The 20,504-nt window shown below is 33.0% G+C and overlaps 1 protein-coding gene across 7 annotated transcripts in view; it reads right to left on the reverse strand.

Annotated features, from left to right (window-relative positions):
• LOC130450265 (brain tumor protein) overlaps positions 1 to 20,504 on the reverse strand; it is a 421,334-nt gene that overhangs the window by 360,702 nt on the left and 40,128 nt on the right. For 2 of the 7 annotated variants that reach the window (XM_056788581.1, XM_056788573.1), the window contains exon 1: positions 8,611 to 8,958. The exons of 3 other annotated variants lie outside the window; for them this stretch is intronic. The gene's annotated coding sequence lies outside the window, so the exon portion shown is untranslated. Of the gene's footprint in view, positions 1 to 8,610; positions 8,959 to 19,967; positions 20,469 to 20,504 lie in introns of those variants that run through there. 2 more of the 7 variants (XM_056788570.1, XR_008910565.1) reach the window with 2 other exon arrangements.

Here is a 20,504-nt window from a genome sequence, read left to right on the forward strand (position 1 = left end):
TTTAATAGCAAAACAAGCAAAGGATAATTTTTTGCCAATTTTCCTACATGTACAGACCATTGAAGGGCACCGCCAATATGTAGATTGATCGAATTTGAGGATGGTATTAAGTCACTGTTGAGTTTTAGAGCTGGTAAAGCTCCTCTATAGATTAAAAAAGTTTTCTCAATGTTTAAACAGAGATCGTTCGCGTCAGATCAGGACTTAATAGTAATGAGATCTTTGCCTATGGTAGAATGTAAAGTTTGTATATCTGAAATACTCCAGGTTACAATGGCGTCGTCTGCGAATAAAGTGAATTTACCATGAATTCGGTAATCTGTGATATCATTAATGAATAAAAAAAATCTGGACCCAAAACTGACCCATGTGACTGCTAGCTGGCAATTTACTTGAAACTTTGCCATTAGCTCTTAATGACTTTTCACCTAGTTAATTAGATAACAAATAAACGAGTTTGAAAAAATATAATATATTTAATATAAAATTAATATAGTTGCAAAGTGAATGTATGTTCGAGTATGACACTGTATATAGACCCACGAACTATGATGATGAATATTGTTTTTAAAACAACCTGCATAGACAACCAGTAATGCATAATATCCAACACGATTAAAAGTTTTTTGTTATTTATGGCATTTGTTTACTTTGATTTGAATACTGTTTAAAATGATATGCAATGAATCCGTTTCCATATTATTCATTTTGACATATGGAAATATAACCAAATAATAAAAATCAATTTAGTTTTGTTTTTTGATGAATACTTGAAATTAATTATATAAATGATTATATGCATATACTGGAATACATTATTAACAATCCCAATTGTTATCCACGAAAACACTACAAATAAAGGATAGATGAGAGAATATTGAAAACGTATATATCATTGAAACATCAAAAAACTAACAAAAAACTAAGATTTGACTAAGGGAAAATTCGGAGAAAAAGTATGCTCCTTAAAATAGTATTGAGTCTGAAATATAAACAGTTATGGGAAAAATGGAGTTAGCAAATGGTCACATAATAGAGAAGCCTATTTAAATTGATAAACAACAGCTTAAATGAAATGGAATACACTGTTATAATTAAAATGGAAAAGAAGTCAATTAGTTTACAAAGTCGGCAAAGTATTTCACAATAATGATAAATTATGATTACCATATATCAATTGAGTACGTTAGATCACATAAAGCATTACAATAGGTATTTCAGGAATCTATAACCAAGATTCAGGTAGTTCACCTGACCGGATCACACTTTCCGAACAATTTTTGGAAGAAATTTCAAATTTAAAACATGATACACATGATTCTCATATTTTCATTTTTTTTATAACTTAATTATTCTATTATTTGTTTAGTTTTATAATGCACAGTAGCAATTGCAAAACAAGTATGCAACAGTGAAGGAATAAAATGGACTTTCAGCACCTTTTAACAGTTCAAGTCGCAATGAGTAGATGGAATTTTCTCAGCCCTCCTTAAAATAGAACAGGAGGATATCTTGACACATTAGATCTTGCCTTAGAAAAGGGACAAAGTGTCCAAAAGCAGAAAAGGAGGTCACCACTCATCTCAAATCCTTCAGATCGATCAATCCCAACTCGTTTCTATTTAAAACAATGGAAAAAGCTGAGAACAACTACATCAGAACAGAGATGGTAACTGCTCCCTCAGTGTCATTTCTCATACCAAACAAGCAAATATACGAAGACTGTACTGATACAATTGACAACTGGAATTCAGAACACTCTTGCTAACAAAGGAAACGTAGTAAGTGTCTTATTAGACATAGAAGGCGCCTTTGACATGACCCCAGACGATGCTGTCAAAAGAGCATTAGATAAGACAACCTCCAGATGGTTGGAGCAACTACTATCTACTAGAACAGCAGAAATGAAAGTAGAGCAAGACACTATTTCAATTACTTCTAACAGGGGTTTTTCACAAGGGGGAATCAGATCCCCACTTATGTGAAACTTAGTAGTAGACGAACTTTTATGTGGACTGATTGAACTCGGCAAAGGTTATGCAAGCGACATAATCATCTACGCAAGGGGATGTTTTAAGTATACACTCTGTAACATAGTTCAAAGAGGACTCAACCATACAAAAATACGTCGATCGATGAGGCTAAACATCAATCCGAATAAGATCTACCTAATTTCCTTTAATATGAAGAAAAAACTCAGTCTGAAGCCCATTAAACTAGTGGAAGTGGAGTGGAAAATAGAGAGGAAATATTTGGAAACTTCTCTGGAACAAACATGGAAAGGAGAAAATCACTAAAGGCAAAAAAGCTTGATGGTGTGCAAAAACTTCGCAAGGAGAAATTGAGGCTGTAACCCAAAGATCCTACCGTAGATGTACAGGACAATTGTGAGACCAATCAACACATATGGGGAAGTGGTTTGTGGTTTGGGGCTAGAGCTAGTCTGAATATCACAAGTAACAATCTTTCGAAGGTACAAAAACTGGTTTGCATACGTAAAACCAGAGCCATGAAATCGTGCTCAACACCAGCACTACAAATGATTCTTAATCTCCCACCTCTCCTCATAGTACTGAAAAGCGCAGATAAAACATCACTTAGAATGTTAGAGACGGAATCACCATCGAAAAAATTTAGCTTTGAGAAAAAAATCACCTCAACTCCAAACTGTAGAGGAAAGTAGGATCAGAAGACCATACAAGAAATGAGCAGAAATGCCATTAAATGGTGTATCTAAAGTAGCAGATAGAACTGGAATAAGTGTGTACGAGCCCAGAACCAAACACTATAAAAGACAGGGCAATATACCAAACATTTTTAAGTAGAAATTTATGCAATTAGAAAATGTGTACAGCTCAATCTAGAGAGGAACTATCGCAAACAGGAGATTATCATGCTGTCCGATAACCAAGCAACCATTAGAGCTTTAAGCTCGTTTGGTATTTCCTAGGAAAATTAAAGTAAAAATATCAAGTTACCTTAAGATGATTTAGCCTACCACTTTATCTTAAGTAACTCTTTTCTAATAACTTTATGATTCTACTTCTACAAAAAATTGGAAGGTACAGAAGTGCAACAATAACTTTGATAAATATGTAGTTTCATGTTGCTTTTTTTTAAATTTTAAATCACTGAATATCTTGTTTCGAGGTGCAACGGCAATCTGCTCCCAAATTAAAAATCCATTTCTTTTATACCGTTTTTCCAGATTGCAAAGGTGAAGATTGCCGGGATGAACAAAACAATTTAATGACACATAACTCCGGAGATTAGGCTTTTAGAAACCTAGGTAAGATGTGTTCATAACTTTTTATTTAGTTTGAGTTAAAGTGAAAATTATATATCAACTGTGGAATCTGTGAAGCATCAAATATTTCTTCTTTTATCATCATCCCACATGGTATCACTCTTTGGTTGTTTGTGACATCGCTTGAAAGATGTTCTTGCGGGCCATGATCAACAAAACGTTCCAATATTTGAAATAATAACAATGAAATTGATAAACCTATACCGTTTACCGATTCGTCGACATTTTATTTAGATATTTTCTATGATGGGTGATGGGATACTGGAATCAGATATCAAATTATCCTGTCAAAAACAAAGTGACGTAATAGAAAACTCGTTGCAACAGAATCTACTTTTTTATTTGTATAAATATCATATAAGGATTCTCGTATACATTAGTTACACGATGCTGTCTTTCCACCACTAATATATAATACAAGAGTTGTTACTTAAGTTTTGAGAAATAAAAACAAATAAATATAATAGGATATGGCTCCAATGTTCAAAATATTCTCCATTAAGATCAAAACACTTTTGCATGTATTTAAACCAATTGTCAAATTTTTTCCATTTCGATTGAGGTACCTCCAAAACACGAGATTTGGTCGCATCAGCCGCTTCTTCAGGTGTAGAAAAATGTTGACGTCACAATTTATTTTTGACCTGCGGTTATAAGAAGAAAACATTGGGTGCCAAACAAAGATTGAATGGCAAATAACCCATCAACTCCATGTTTTGATTGTTCAAAAATGTTTTTAAACGTTTCTGGCAAACTAATGATGGTGTATCATCCATAATTGACCGTTAGTTATTTCTAGAAAATAAGCTGCTATTTGCTTGCGCAAAAAACTTTTGTTGGATTTGGATCGTTTTGAAAGACGCATACAGTCGGTTGCTTAGTTTCGGGTTCATATGCATAGATCCATCATTCATCGTCTGTCACGATCTTATAGACGTAATTTGAGGCACCGCGATTGAATTTTTTCAGTATCTCTTTGTACCAATCGAGCTTTGTTTGAGCTATTGTCAAATTATGCGCTAATCAACGCGAATAAATTTCTTTGACACCAAAAATTTCATGCAATAATTAATGTATGAGTGTGGAACTAATGCTCAATTATGCCTCAATTTCACGCTATGTCGCATGACGATCAGCATCAGCATAGATGTTTTCTGGTACAACAACCGATTTTGACGACCTTCACGAAATTCATTCTGTAGCGAAGTGCAGCCACGACTGAATTCGGAAAACCAATGAAACATGGTCGTTTGAGATGGTGCTGTTGGAGCTACCTACTTCAAACTTGGTCAAACAGAAGACAACAACAATTGACTTTCCGTTTCCATATTGATTTCTGTAGCTATTTTTATTTTTATATACATTGACATATTATAACATTATTAAAAGTTCTCCTTTTTTAATTTGAATTTAACCCAAGAGGTGCTCCATCACCAAAAGTCGAAGCGAGTTAATCGACACTTTCTGACTACGTTTACAATTGAAAATGTCAAACTTTATGATGGCAATCGTCATATTGACATTTGACAATTGACATATTCACTTCGGTGTTGCCGTATCTCAAAACTTAACTAGCAGTATTGATATAACGAATTTCTAGTATTTTAGAAACACATAACTGCAAAGGATTCTCGAGTTATATACCGTTTAATAAACAAGAAATAATCTGGAAGTCACAGTTACTTTTATATTATATAAATGTAGAACAGACTCAAAACAGTTGGGTTTTTTGAATAAGTGTAGTACTTATGCTTTAGTGGTTAATTGAATTTGAAAATGAACGATTTATCATTTCAATCGGACATCATTTTGCGATAATGTTTTCTAAAAACTTGGTTCAACTTTAAAGAAAAAAGAATATATCGGAACCTAATCTAAACATGCTGAATATTTTCTCCTAAGATATACTATTTAGTTAATTCCTGTACAATTTATTCTCATATAATTTCACATACATTTTACAAACTTTTCACTTGTTTTCGCAAATAGAAGTGTTTATTATTTAACTTTGGAGGGAAATATGATATATAGGAAAGGATAAATCAAGTCTTCGTTGGTTACTCATTAGTTGGGGATGAAATTTCTCACTTATTTGCGAGCTCATATTATATTCAGTTGTAGTGGTTTATGTGCGTTGGAGATGTATCATGTAGACTTTAAAGGTGATGAAATGGAAACGAATACCTTACTGACAGTGTTTTATAGCACCCAATCTATAGTCCCTCAACTATAATAAATTTACATACGTTCAAAAATTCTATACTTTGTTCATATAACTGTTTAAGATCAAAATTCTATTAAAAGATGGTATACATAAATAAAACTTTAGGATTATTGACTTATTACATTTTATTCAAAGTTGGTTTCGCTAGAATAGTATAAATTGATCAATATGGGTGGAGAGAGATAGAGAAAGAGAGAGGGAGCAATGCTTTATTGGCAAAACATTGTTATAATTTGTATACACAAGCTTGTAAAAACTAAAAAATGAACATAAAATCAACTAAATAAAGATATAAATAAGTAATATGGAATTTTAATATTCAGAAGAAAATGAGAAGAAAGTTATAGGTAGTAGAAATAGGTATTAATTAGTATATAAGTTCATAGTAAAAATTAAACCAGTATGTAGCATACCTGGAATTAATTATTATTATTAGAGTAGAAGTGGTTTACAGAGTAGAAGGCGCATTCCAGTAAATATGCCCTCAAATTATTTTGAAATGCAGTAAATGATGTCGATTTGATTTCAATTTGAACATGATTATACATTTTTTTCACATTGTGAAATATTGAGCACACTAATTCTGAACGTGGAGTAGGTAGGTAAAGGTCGTGCTCCACGTTCCTAAGTAGATAGCCGTGCCACGATCTTTCTCAAATTGGAGAAATGTGCTTACTAATTAGGCAAACGGATTCAAAGATGAATAAGGAAGGGAGAGTCAGAATTTTTAATTTTTTGAAGAAGTCCCTGCACTGAGCCCTGTTGTTTAGTCCGAGTAAATATCTAACAACTCTCTTTTGTAGTTTGAAGATTCGCTCAAATTGAGTAGCACCACAAGTACCCCAAAAAAGGGAAGAGCATATCGGAGATGCGTCTCAATAAAGACATAATACACAGTTAAGTAGGTGGATAAGTTCAGTTCTTTGGAAACTGATCTCAGCGCAAAACAGGAGGAACTTAATTTTTTAGATATGGCGGCAATATGTAACTCCCATTTTAAGAAATTGTTCACAACAAGCCCTAAGAATATTATAGATTCAACGACGTCAATGGTGGTGTTATTTAATAAAAAATGCTATAATGTATTATTATATGATAAAACTTTGGTTTTAGAAACGTTGAGACAGAGAAGATTGGAATCGCACCATGATTTAAGGGTAATTAGGTCACTAGATATGGTCCTATGAAGTGCCGTGAGATCAGGGTTGCTCCAAGAGAAATTAGTGTCATCTGCAAATAGACATATTTTACCACTGATGTCTAGATAGACGTTTATATACAGAATAAACCAAAATAGAGCCTTGTACTAAGCTTTGGGGCACTCCACATTCTATTGGCTTGTAAGATGACATCGTTGTATCTACCCTTACAAGCTAACTTCTGTTAGTATTGCAATTTGTTGATCAAAATATTATGATCGGAAGCCTTAGAAACATCACAAATAGAGGAAGAATATAGTATCATTTATACATTTGTAACTTACGAGTAAAACCCAAATTGATGGGTAGTAAGTATTTTATTTTTAAACAGAAATGATAAAAGCCTCTTTTTAAGCAATATTTCTATGATCTTAGATAACGTGGGAAGGAATGCAATTGGGCGATAATTCGATATTTAATTTTTATCTTCACCTTTATGCAGAGGTATATTTATACCCGTGTCAAGGCAATTGAGAAAAGTGCAATTTTGAAATAAAACATTAATTAAAGTGTTGAGGTGATTTAAATTGCAATCAGGCAGACTCGAAAGTTTTGATCAGTTCCAGATGAATTAAAGGATTTTATATATTTTTTGATACATTTGGATACATATATGGAATGTTGCTTTGAAAATTATTTTAATTCGACATATGGAAATAGAAGTCTTTTTTTGTAAGAGTAGATATTGTTTGATTGATTGCCATGATTGACAAATTGGCAGGGATCCATGTTGGGTTTAAAGGATTTCAACAATATTCAGTGATTAGATTGCATTGAGCTCCAGAGTCTAATAACGCTCTACATGCTGGAAAATTGCCTTGACCATCTTTTAGTTTAAAAAATGGATGTATTTATAAGTTTATAATTTTGAGTATGGGGCTCTTCTAAAGATTCCAAAACATCTTGTCTTTCTTCTAAAAATTCTAGAAAATTGTATAGTGTAGGTAATTTCAGAAGAAGTACAAAATTCTTTCTTTTTATTTCTAGTCATTTTATCAAGTTTATTGTAAATGATATGAATAATAGTCATATCCCAAAGGGTTTCTTTGGAAAGCTTCATTCCTTCAAGTGATATGTTTTGAAACGTCATCTACTAAATCAATGTGGATTTCATTATAGGATTAATATTGAAAAGTGCTTCTCATTTCTCACAAAGTTTTTGCCAAGCTCTCTGATAGTCTTGAGATTCATCACATCTGGAGATGACTCGTTTTGCATTCCCTTCTAGAGCAGCATTTAAAAAGTTATATTTCCTAGTATCATTTAGATAGGTATATGAATCAATTGTTGACACAAAATGTTTCCTGAATTCTAGCCATTGATCATAATCACCTTTAAGGACAGGTAGGTAAATTTTAGAATGTAAAAGATTTGATAATGAATCTTTGACTGATAAAGAAATTACTATTGTTGCAGGACCTGTTCTTTTTGAAATGTAATCTTTTAGAAATGATAAATTGCTATAGTATTTGTTCTCAAAAGGCTCCTGTTCATCAAACTGTCGCTCTAGTTCTTCTTTTATACAACGTTCTTCTATTAACCCTTGTATATTTTCAAATTAATGAATTAGATTAATATTATTGTCAATACCGTGATTGAATATGTATTAAATCAGGTGATATGGCCCAATCCTTGATTGATTTGATATACTTTTCAAAATTCATTAAACGTTTTTTAATAGTTCACCTATTTCTAGCAGTTGTTCAAATTTACATCAGCAATTATAATAGAAAGTAATTATTAATTGTATCTTATTTGATGTGCGTGTGAAAGTAATGCTTGAATGACTGATAGTTTTTTGGTACAAATCAAAAAAATGCTCTAGCAATAATAATCTTAATGACCATAGTGAATAAAGATGAAAATAGAATCGGACTGACATTTGTCTAGCCTGGCTACTGGTTGCACATCCGACCAAATTGATATTCTCCGAAGCGTTGCTGTTACCGTCTTAAAACATGACTGGAAGATTAGAACACAAACTTTAAACTTTTAGACTCTTTGTATATAATTTATAGTTATTATTTGAATTGATTGGAAATTTGTGTAATACTAAACTTATCCACACATCCGGCTCTTGAAAAACCAGAAATTGTAATTATGTTGGATTGTTCGTTATTTTATTAATTGTAAATGTGAATAAGTGAGACTATACTTTCGTTGGAAGATTATTTTTAATTTATCATGATTATTTTCACAGTATTCCGACACACGATTCAACTCTTACTGCCTTGCACGATCGTTATAAAAAGTTCTTTCAATATAAATCACAGATTATAAAAACTTATATAAAAACCCTTGCCGACAATTTTGTTTGATATACCATAGGCGTAGATACTTCATTTTATAAATTTATTATTTTTATAGATACTTTGGAAAATATGTATATCTTATGCACGAAAGTATTCGCTAGAAGGCAATTAACCTGGAACTTGGAAAAAAATCATTATTATACCTAGTTAACTTGCTAAAACTGAATAATAAATTATAAAACGTGAGTAGACGAGTGACATGGAATATGAATGTGAATAGACGAGTAAATGGGAGTTTGGTTTAAACAGACGTGAACTGAGCCTTTTTTCTACGCCATTCGCAGAGCCGAGCCTAGGGTATTCGCCGCCCGGGTGCAAGAACAAAATATGCCGTCCTATTAGCGTACCTAGTCGAAATTTGATTAGTGAGGCGAGATATGAGGTAAATTTCGGATAGAAAAGTGCCTATTAATATATTCTGTCGTTTTTTCGGCAAACGGCTTATTATTTATTGTTACCTATTTATTATCTTTTCTACGCCGCGCAAATAGCCCGAACGCTCAACGTACTATTTTGGTATTGTTGTAATTATAGAAAACAATATTTCGAAGAAATGGCGCTATCAAAGAAAGAAACTTTGCGCTTTGCGACTAAATATTTTTGCATGACGGTGTTCTGTTATTTTCGTTTACAGACATTTTGCCTTTTGCCGCCCCGTGTTGGTGCCGCTCGGGTGTCATGCACCCCCGGCACGGCTCTGCTCTGCCCATTCGTTTTTTATGCCAGGAAAACGAAATTTCAAAGCAAAAAGCATAAAGTAAAATAAATTATTTGCAAATAATAAATATATTTTATATATTTATTATATATTTATATATTATATATTTATATATTATATATTTATATTATATATTATATTTATTATTATTTATATTAAAATTATAAATAATAATGGTAGTCAGAATCGTCTGAACTAGAGTCATCATTTGATTGGATTACATTTTCGTAATTCTGATTTCACGTTTACAGGTTTACATCAGTGTTTACAGGTGGAAGATATTCAACTTTCTTTTGCCTTACCATTTGCTATCTAAGAGTCTTGCGACATAAAAGACACGGCCCAAGCTGCTCTTTTCGTCAGATATATGTCTTCCCCAGGTCCAAAAGGAGAACTCCTAGAACTATTACCGCTCTTTGGACAAACCAGAGAAGAAGATACCATTCAAAAATACAACAAAAACGTGTCAATAGCAACTGATGGAGCCAGATGTATGTTTAGAAAAAAAAAGAGTGATGACGTTTTTATAGAGCAAACTAAACCACGAAATTATGAAGTTTCACTGCATAATTCACAAAGAAGCGCTATGTATGTAAACATTTCCGGTCGATATAGTTGAGGTTATGAATTTGGTAGTCAAAATTGTTGATAACATCTTGTCAAAAGCATTCTACTATCGCCAGTTTAAAGAAGTGTTCAACGAAATGGAGACACCTAAATTCCTAAAAAATAGAGAAGAAATCAAAATAGAAACTTAAGGAGTATATAACAGCGAATTTAAATGAAAAGAATCTAAAATTGCAAAGAAAGGGAAACTTAACCTATGTTTTGGTAGAAGAATTGGTTTGTTTTGAGGAAACATTAAATCTTTTTGATATTCAGAGCCGTAGATCACGAACTTCTTAAGCACACTCATAAATAAAATTAAAGATGAATTTGCTGTCAGATTTGAGCTATTCAAAAACAACAAAACCCAACACAAATAATAACGAAATCTACATTGGAGTTGAAACTGGATCTCTAAATATGCAAATGATCGATTTGAAAAGTAAAGTTAGATGTGTTAGAGGTCCAGAATTTTATGTCCTTAACGCAACAAAGGTGCTCCACAAAAAAATGCCGCTAGCTGAGACTCTAACATTCGACGCATGGAATAGTCTGCCTTACTGCAACAGTGAGGTGAAGAAGTTGGCCAGAGGGCTGACTATTCGTAGGAGCGCAAGGGTTTTCTTGCATGAATATAATTAAAAGTAAAGTAAGAAGCTCACTAACAAATGAAAATTTAGAGTCATCCTTGAAAAAAACAATAAATTATGAGCAAAATTTATAAAAAAAATTGATTTTTGTTTGTTATTGAAGTACAAGTTATAGTTGTGAGTAAATGTTAAATTGTTTTCTTTCCATCTACTCAAACGATAGGTCCAATAATTACACATAAATATATATGTAAAACATCCAATTTGTTGTGAAAAACACTTTAAATACATGAATAGATATTTGTTCTTATGAATAAAAGATTCATTTTTTCTATAAAAAAATTTATTTATGCGAGTACTATTTAATATTGGAAACAAAAATTTTTGTGGCTATTTAAAAATTTTAGAATTTTTTGAATTGTAATTTTCGGATCATCTGACCAAAACGCTGCCGACCCCTGCATTAGACGAAAATGTTTTTCTAAAATATCATCTCTAATATATGATATTCAAATTATCATTTCGTTCGCCGCATCCGGTTAGGAATCTACAGCTGAAGAGTTCCTGTATATTGTGAATGATGTCTGTGTCAATATATATTCGGAAATACTTTTAAGAGAGCTGAGGACTTTGAAATGTGATATCCAAATATTGGTTTCAATTACATCTAAAAATCTCACTGAGAAATTTGATACCTTCATTAATCAAACAAGCATTTGGTAACAACATTAGACAGTTGAAAATTTGATGAGATTTCTTGTCATGTTTAATATGTTATATACGGCAAAGCGGGAATTGTTAATTTTTTTGTTTGATGACTAGTTAACATAGAAGTAGAGTATGAAAATAAAAATAGAATCAAAACAGAATGGTATCTATTTAAAACAATTATACTAGGACAAACATTGTGTGAGGATACCAAGAAAATCATTTAGATTTATATAAATATATAGAGTACATATATTGAGTGTATTGTATTATATCAGAACTGTCTCCCGAAACTAATGTCTCTTTTATATCTAATTCTTCAACAAATTTTCGGAGCTTCAGTTTGGGTGAGTCTTCCTGCTCTATCCAATCGTGTGGGATTATGTAGTTTTTCACATACAGCAAGTAGATTTCTGTTAGTTCAGGCTTGCTCTCACTAGTGACTTATTCATGTATAAATTGGTCATAGTTTTATGTCTTAGTCATATGTTTTTTTAGCAGTTCAATCTCTACTCTGTTTGAATTTCTCTTATTTCTTTCATAATATACGAGGATATATTGAAAAATTCTTAGCCTACTATAGAAATAAACAAAATTTCAATGTCAAAATATTTTATTACTTAACATATTCTCCTCTTAATTGGATACATTTATTACAGCGAACCTGCAACGTCTTTAGACCTTTTAAAAAAATGTTTCTTCTTACTCTGCAAACCAGACCAGCTTTTATTACCTCCTCGTTGGAACTTGGAAATTTACGACCTTTTAAGCTTTTTTCCAGTTGAGGAAAGAGATGATAGTTGGCCGATGCTAAATCTGGTGAATAAGGGAGGTGTTCTAGTAATCCAAACTCTAAATTAAGATTTTTTTGCATGTTGACATGAGATTTATATGCAGGGGCATTGTCCTGCAACAAAAACACCTTTGGATAGCTTTTCGCGTCTTTTCTCTTCAATTTTTTCCCGCAGAGTGGTCAGTAATGTCGAAGAGTAATTTTCAGTTATTGTTCTACCCTTATCCAAAAAATCAATCACGATTACTTCATGGCAATCCCAAAAAACTGAACCAAGAACTTTTCTAGCAGATTTTTAGACACGAAACTTCTTAGGTCTTGGAGAACCAGAGTGTCACCATTCCATCGATTATCGTTTTGTTTCTGCATCGTAGAAATGTACCCAAGTCTCATCCATAATGTCGCCATTCCATCGATTTTTGCTTTGTTTCTGGATCGTAGAAATGTACCCAAGTCTCATCCATAGTAACAATTCGGTTTAAGAAGTCTACAACGTTTCCAAATCGAGAACATATCGAACGCAATGCTTTTACTCTTGCACGCTTTTGGTCAACATTCAAACATTTCGGGATCCATTTTGCAGCAATTTTTTTAGTGTCCAAATTGACGTGAACTATATGATGAACACGTTTGAATGAAATATTCTGTGCTTCAGATATCCGTTTTAGCCCAATTTGACGGTCTGATAAAATCATGTCATGAGCTGCTCCGCAGAAGGTTGTTTGGGTTCCTTCCTCTCCTACTTCATCGATTGTCTTGTTTCCTTCTACAACAGTGTCCTCTGGTATCATTATTATATTATATTATTATTATAATTATCCCTCCCTCCAAATATATCTATGTATTCCCGAACCATGCTGGATCTAGTTCCACTTCGTCTATTTCATGATTATTATTCTTTATCTTCTTTATATCTTGATTGATACTGACGTATTTCAAAAAAGATTTCGGGATGGGCTTGTGATTTTTCTCAAGTAACCAGATCGTTTCGTTAGTCTTCCAATTCTGCAGAAGTTTTCTTACATTCACTGCTGACTGGTTCTGCTACCACCTACAACAGCTAGGTACGTCAGGGTAGATCTCACGGTAACGGTTTATATGGTTTTAGGATATGGTTATTTGTTTGTTCTCAATCTACCTTCAAAATCTTTAATGGATTATGAAAATATTAATCCTTAACTAAAACTGGAAATTTTAAGAATAAAGAATGTTTAATTATGTTTCATTTCATTTTATTTTGTTTGTGAAGTATTTGCTATTCATTATAATATAGGCAATAGAAGAAAACACTCTTTTCATATTTTTCCATTGGGAAATACTAGTACTCTATATTTGTCAAAGAAACGTGGGCAAATTATAAATAATATTACTCAATACAGTCCTTAATTCTAACAATTACCATGATTAAATTAATAAAATTAAAGAGAGTTGGTAATGTTGTTTTGCTTCAACATTCCAGTGATTAGCATTTTTTGTTGACATGTTCACAAATAAATTCTCTAAATTTCTATACGCTTACGTGTCAGCATGTTTATTTGAAAGAACACTTGCTTACATCCCTCAATGAAAGCTCTTAAGAGTAATATTCTCTCTATGGCATTTTTAGTGTCAGCTTTTCCCAACATCAAATATCCAACTAGCTATAAGGCGTTAGTGCCAAAATGATAAATTATAGAACGAATGTGAGGGAGCCTCGACATTTCTTTCGGTATGATGTCTGATGGAACTCGACTGCATTCATTTTTTATATTTCAACGCCCGGACTCATCCTATATTTTTTGTTCAGAAGTGAGTTCACGATTATATCTATTGAAAATATTTAATAGGATTTTTCTAATACTTTTTTGATAAATTTGCGAATATTTGGCATCTTCGCAGATCTGAATTACATATATACTTTGATTTTGCTAAGATCTAGATCTAGATCAATGTTCAAAGTATATGCATAAATCTGATGCAATCTGTTTATCCTTTTGATAACAATAATTGAAGTGGAGTTTGCTCCTAGTAGACAAGGCATAAAGCGATGAAATAGGCAAAGATTTCATATTCCTTCTTAATTTCAATATTCACTCGATTGCCCTCGCGGAATACAACAATTCGAGATCAGTCTGCTTCGTACTTAGTTGCCTTTCCAACTTTTTTCCCTAAACCATTCAACATTACATTTATAGCGACTTATTTTGTCAACTACTTCTTTTCTTCTTGTTAAATTTTTTCTAACACATTTTCCATAATATCCTTCATAGTGGTGTTGTTAAAAAACAATTTACTTCTGGAGCTAGGTCAAATAGATCATAGCTTCCTAGCATGATTAAGTGGAAAGAACATATACAAAAATTAAGGGGTAATCAAGCACCACATTTCTTTCTGAATTTCTGTCTAACTATGTTGACCATTGTCTTCTCTTATCTTTCCAACAGCATCTTTGAAATCAATGAAACTTTCTTTTACTTTACACTCATAACCAGCCGCTTTCATATCGAATTACCTGATTTATTTGTCCTGTATTTATTCAATTTTTTTGATATTACCCTGGTTCGATGTTGTGCGGAGACATTACAGTAAAGAATTGAGACTGCAGTCTTGGGTTTATACTGCTATCGTGAGACTTATTATCACGTACGGAGATATTGCTTGAAGTAGCAGAACCATAGGGCCAATCTCTCCATAATTCATAAGGTACCCTGCATATGTATAACACGAGCAATGAAGATATGCTCTACAACGGCTGTGTAATGAATTCTGAACCTCATCTCACTGCATATAGTAGGAAAAAGTGGTTTAGAAATAATGATATATCCACTACTAAGAACGAGATTTCTAGAGAAATTAATTCCCTTCTCGTTAGTCTCGTTTTACATAATAACGAATTTCTGTTGAATATACCCGAATACTTCTCGAAAAATTGTTCACTCTCACCAACTACATCAACAGTTCACACAGGCTTCAGCACTTTAAAATTTCAAAAACACAGAAACGGCATTTTGTGATATAATTCCGGTTTCGTAATACTTCGTATTTATTCATTCCAGTAGAGCCACCATCTTTTTCGTTTGGGATAATCTGAATCAGTTGACTTTGTTCTTTTCGAACAAATGATGGTGCATCCGAACACCTACTCTGCTCATTCATTCAATCTGCTGCAAATGTTTTTGGATGGTCAACCAACGTTGACTAGAGATGTTGACGCTTCTTTGATTTTCTGACATAAATATGCTTCCAGTTCTGCCCTTAGAATGTTGTTGGTCTTCCTGATCAATAGGGGTCCAAGAGATCAAAATTACCGGATCTGTACTTAAGGAACTATTCCTCTAACGTGCACTTGGATACACAAGTCAAATGTTTTTGGCAACAACTATTAAGTAACACAACTTCGAAGTATAAAATCCCAGTATGCCAGCCTTGGCCATTCATTGGACACCCAGGCTTGGGCCAAGGTTGGTTGACCCAGCCTTGGCCATTCATTGGGGACCAGAGCTTCGGCAGTTCGGTCACATACAGCGTGGTTCGAGTATTTTCGCCCAACATCCCGTCGGCAACCATACTTTTTTTTATTATGGATCTGATCAATCCGATTTCTAGTTTATTCAGTGTGTGTATTTCTTATCACATTTTTTATTATTTATTACTACTAAAAGTAACCATGTCTGATGCGTATCTTCGAGTTCAAAGATGGCGTGCATTGCATACTAACTCAATTGTGAACGGGCAAAGCTTAAATAATTTAAGTGTGAACATCAGCTCTGTGAGTGAGGTTAACGATATTGGTACAGACTTGTGCAATCTACAAGAGTTTAATAATCATAATTTGGATAATGGTGATAATAATAATAATAATAATAATGATTCTATAAATTCTAGTGATAGCGATTTTGATAGCAGTAGTAATAATAATTTAGAAAGTAATAGCAGTAATCACATTGAATAAAGAATAAATAAAAAAATGAAATAAAGAAGAAAAAGTCATGTAATTAATGGTATTTAACCTTGCCCGGTCCTGGCAGTTAAGCTTAGCCCAGCCCCAACCTCATCGTTATCACTCCAAAGTTTTACCAAGACTGGACCAAGCCTGGCTTACAATCTTGACGCAGAGATTTACACAGTTGGGCCAAGCTTAGGCCCTCGGAACTTTTCTCTATGAATTCTGGTGAAATTGATTCCTTCCTGTCTACCTGGGCCTCTTCAGACCATTTCTCGCCGACTATTACTGCGGAAACCAAATTAGAACTCGTCGGTAAAAAGAAGTTACGCCATTGTTGTAAAATCCAATTCCTGTGCTCTAGAGCCAATTTTTTCCAACGCTACCAGTTTCCTCGAAAAGGGTCACTATCCGCCTCACCGAAGTCCGTCAAATATTCAGACGAAGGGCAATGTGGTGATTAGATAAACCAAGTTAAATTGTTAAATCTGATTTCTTTTACAAAAATTCATATATTTACGGATCAAAATAATAAATTAGGTGCCATAAAATTTATAAACAAAAAATGGTCTCTGTACATAAGCAAACTTAAAAGTTTACAATGGGGGCTAAGACTTTTGGAGATGTAGTATTTTGAAAAAGGACACAGTATTGAGAAAAGCCAACCAGTGCGAGAACGTGTAACGGTAAGGGTAAGTTTATAGATTCATAGGTAAAGTTTTTAGATAACAAAATTTGTAGATTTATCATTTCAGTTTCCCGCCACGGCATACGACAGGTTGAAGATAGCTGAAAATTTCCAGCGCGTTGGAATTAAAAATAGTGGAAATTATTATAACAATTACAAGGGGAGCCATAGTATTGATGTTGGACGTAATGATCAAATTTCTGATTTCCAATAGTTCATTATATGAGAGGTTAACTAATGCCTGATCCGGCATCACTTCCTGGCAGAGAAATAGTAGTTTCTTTTTGTTTTGTATGCACGATGTATTTGCAATAAAAACTTTTCATATATTACAACCTTACCTATTTCAAGATCAACCAGCACCAAATCGCATTTTAAATTATCAAGAATTCGTAGAATAGTGTAGCTATTTGTTATGTTTAAATGTTTATGTTTAAAAATAGCATAAATACTTATGTGTATATCCTGAAAAAGGAGGTTTAAATAGGCAGACATTCTCAGATACCTAGTATCAAGAGTGTGTCCATTTATTTGAAACAATTTCAGGAGCAACTAGCGAGAAACTGAGTAATGGAGGGGGACAGCATATCTTTCAGGTCCCAGTGAATAATTGCCCCCCGCAAAAATACATAAATGTATATCCTCGTATCATTTAATCAAGTTTCCTACTTGATCCCAATTAGTTTGGCAAATCTCGGTCGTGTAATCTGTCTAAAGCTTCTTTGAATTTGATAACTGTTTTAGAACAATAGAATAATTAAGTTTTGTTTGGCAAGATATAATATAATACTGCCGACAGTATTCTTACCAAACAAGAATTTAAAAAATCGTCTCATCCATAGAATATAACAAAGCAGCATTTTTATGCTTCATTGACATCACAGAAGCGTTTGACTAAATAAACTGGTAAATGTTATTCACCTATCGTTCAATAGAAACATACTAATTAATATAGTTCAGACCATTGGAAACGGATTCGCAGACAATAGTTTATAAACCAACATAATCCATACTAGTCAAAAGGTTATAGGCAAGAGATTAGCTTAGCCCCATATTATTCAACATGATGCTGGAAGAATCATAGGATACAAATAGGAGGTTGATTGTTACAACAGAGGATGAAATTCTACTAGGTTGGAATGGACATAACCCGTTACGGAGACGTAGAAGACGAGGTAAGAGGAAAAGTAGTAAATAAGGTCGTGGAATGTTTTCAGAATGTATTATGGCGAAACAAACACCTAAGATAAGAAACAAAAGTACAAATTTACAAAGTAACAATCAGACATATAATGATCGGAAACTAGGTCAGAAATATTGTAAACAACTTTTAAAGACCATAGAATGGGTATCACTGCGTGGAAATCAATGGAAGCAACCTACGAGGATAAATGGTAGACGATAGATAATAAAAATAGTCAGGGATAAATCTCCAATTGGAATACGAAGTAGAGATTGACCATCAAAGAGTGATAAACTAGAGCCTGGATGAGGAAAGATATCAAAGAATGACCAGGCGATAGATCTATTATGGAAGATAAAAGAAGAAGAACCAGTATCCTCACGGGTGATTTTCAAAACTTTATACTTTGGACATTAGATGGAAAACATGAAAACTGAGACAAATTAAAGTTTTTCCATCCATTATTAAAATATTAATACTTAACATCTACTTTGATGCAGGTTATACATGGGCCTCTTCTGGTTTCTTCCATGCTTTTTTCAGTTATTCACATTTATTTTCATGACTCTTTTTGATTATCTCAGTAGTTCTATTTTTTTCTCGGTGCCATGAATCCTTTATCATATCTAATGTTTTAAAAACTAGATTTTACAGAATGTCTAACGTTTAACCACTTATTATCTAAATTACTGGTTTCCAAAAAAAATTTCAAAATATCATGAAATAATATTTATCATAACACTCTGGTCGTCTGGGGGTATTGTGAAAGTAAATAAAATTCCTTGTCTATAGCAATATTATTCCAAAAAAGTATTCTCGATTAGTAAATAACATTGAGTGTTATTGTTAGGTTTTTTATAACAAAATAAATTGGGTGAATGCCATCGATAATTCGATATTCCGTCTAGATTTCAATTACAGACATTTTTTCGGTGTATATGGCCCTGAAGACTAATGAAACGTAAAGTTAAGGTCCAGTAATCACGGTATTGTCAATTTCTATAGTCATTGTAATCGGTTTTGGAAACTGGTTCTGATAAATTCAAATAAAAAATTCTTGTTGATATCTCGATTATATCACACTTTCTACAGGGTCATTTATACGTGTGAATTGATTGCATGTACAATTTAAATCATAATTGGAAGTATATAAGCTGTAGTCAGGAGAAATACTGAAAGTGTTTACAAATAAAACTGTTCGGAATTAAAATTGAATTGATATCGTTCAAAGTACTGCCCTTGACATTACACTAACCTTAAGGCCGCTTGACATGATGCAATACAACGTGCAATTAAAAGCAAGCGCAGATGAAGTTCACCTGATTGTTTCATGCAAGATCTTGACATTATCGGTTTTGTGCCATTTTTATTGCGTGCAAGTTGCAATCTAGTTACTTTTGGCTAAACAGATCAGCTGACTTTCATTGTTATGCTAAGTACAAAATATTAGATAAAATTTGAGGTTAGGAATTTTTACTGTTTACAGAGACTTGCATGCAATTTCATACACGTTGTATTGCATTATATCAAGCAGCTATTAACGTTATGATTTATCATTGTTAGGAGCGATGCAAAATAAATTCCCTTTTTTCTGTGACGAAAAAAAAGGTTAATATTTTATCTCTGTTGACAGGTGACAAAATGTCCCTTTTTATAAAATGACTGTTTTCTCCTGGATAAAATAATATTGTATCAATACATAAGCAAAGATAGATATTTAATTTTAGAATATTTTATTATACAATTAAGTTACATTTTCTTTATATCATATATATCACGTTACTCAAACTATTCAGCACAACAGTCCAATTTTCTTGTATTGTAATTATTCTCTTCTTGTCATCACAACTTCCGTTGACGTACTTTGTCACAAATTCGGTGTTATTTCAGCACTACTACACGTTCTAAATACTTCATTAATTATTTCGGTTCTGTTTGCTACCGATTCATCAACATACCCTTCAGCGACCGTTGATGACTTCCAACCGTGTCAGCAATAAACCCCCCAACCCTCCCAGATGCAGATAAAAGTGTAACAGACGATCTCACAACCTCATTGATATATTTTCCATTGTGATATGCATAAAACAGGCGGCGATCCTTTGATGCTGCTAGACGAAGAGCTATAATTTAACATACTTTTGTGTAACTATAAATCTCCTGTTACCTGGCTGAGTACACAAATTCGTCTAGCTCCTTCAGTCCCAAATACAACAACCTACAAAAGAAAACTGTTAGATATTTACCCGGACTA

The sequence above is a fragment of the Diorhabda sublineata genome, chromosome 11 (genome assembly GCF_026230105.1).
Source record: "Diorhabda sublineata isolate icDioSubl1.1 chromosome 11, icDioSubl1.1, whole genome shotgun sequence".
Lineage (NCBI taxonomy): Eukaryota > Metazoa > Arthropoda > Insecta > Coleoptera > Chrysomelidae > Diorhabda > Diorhabda sublineata.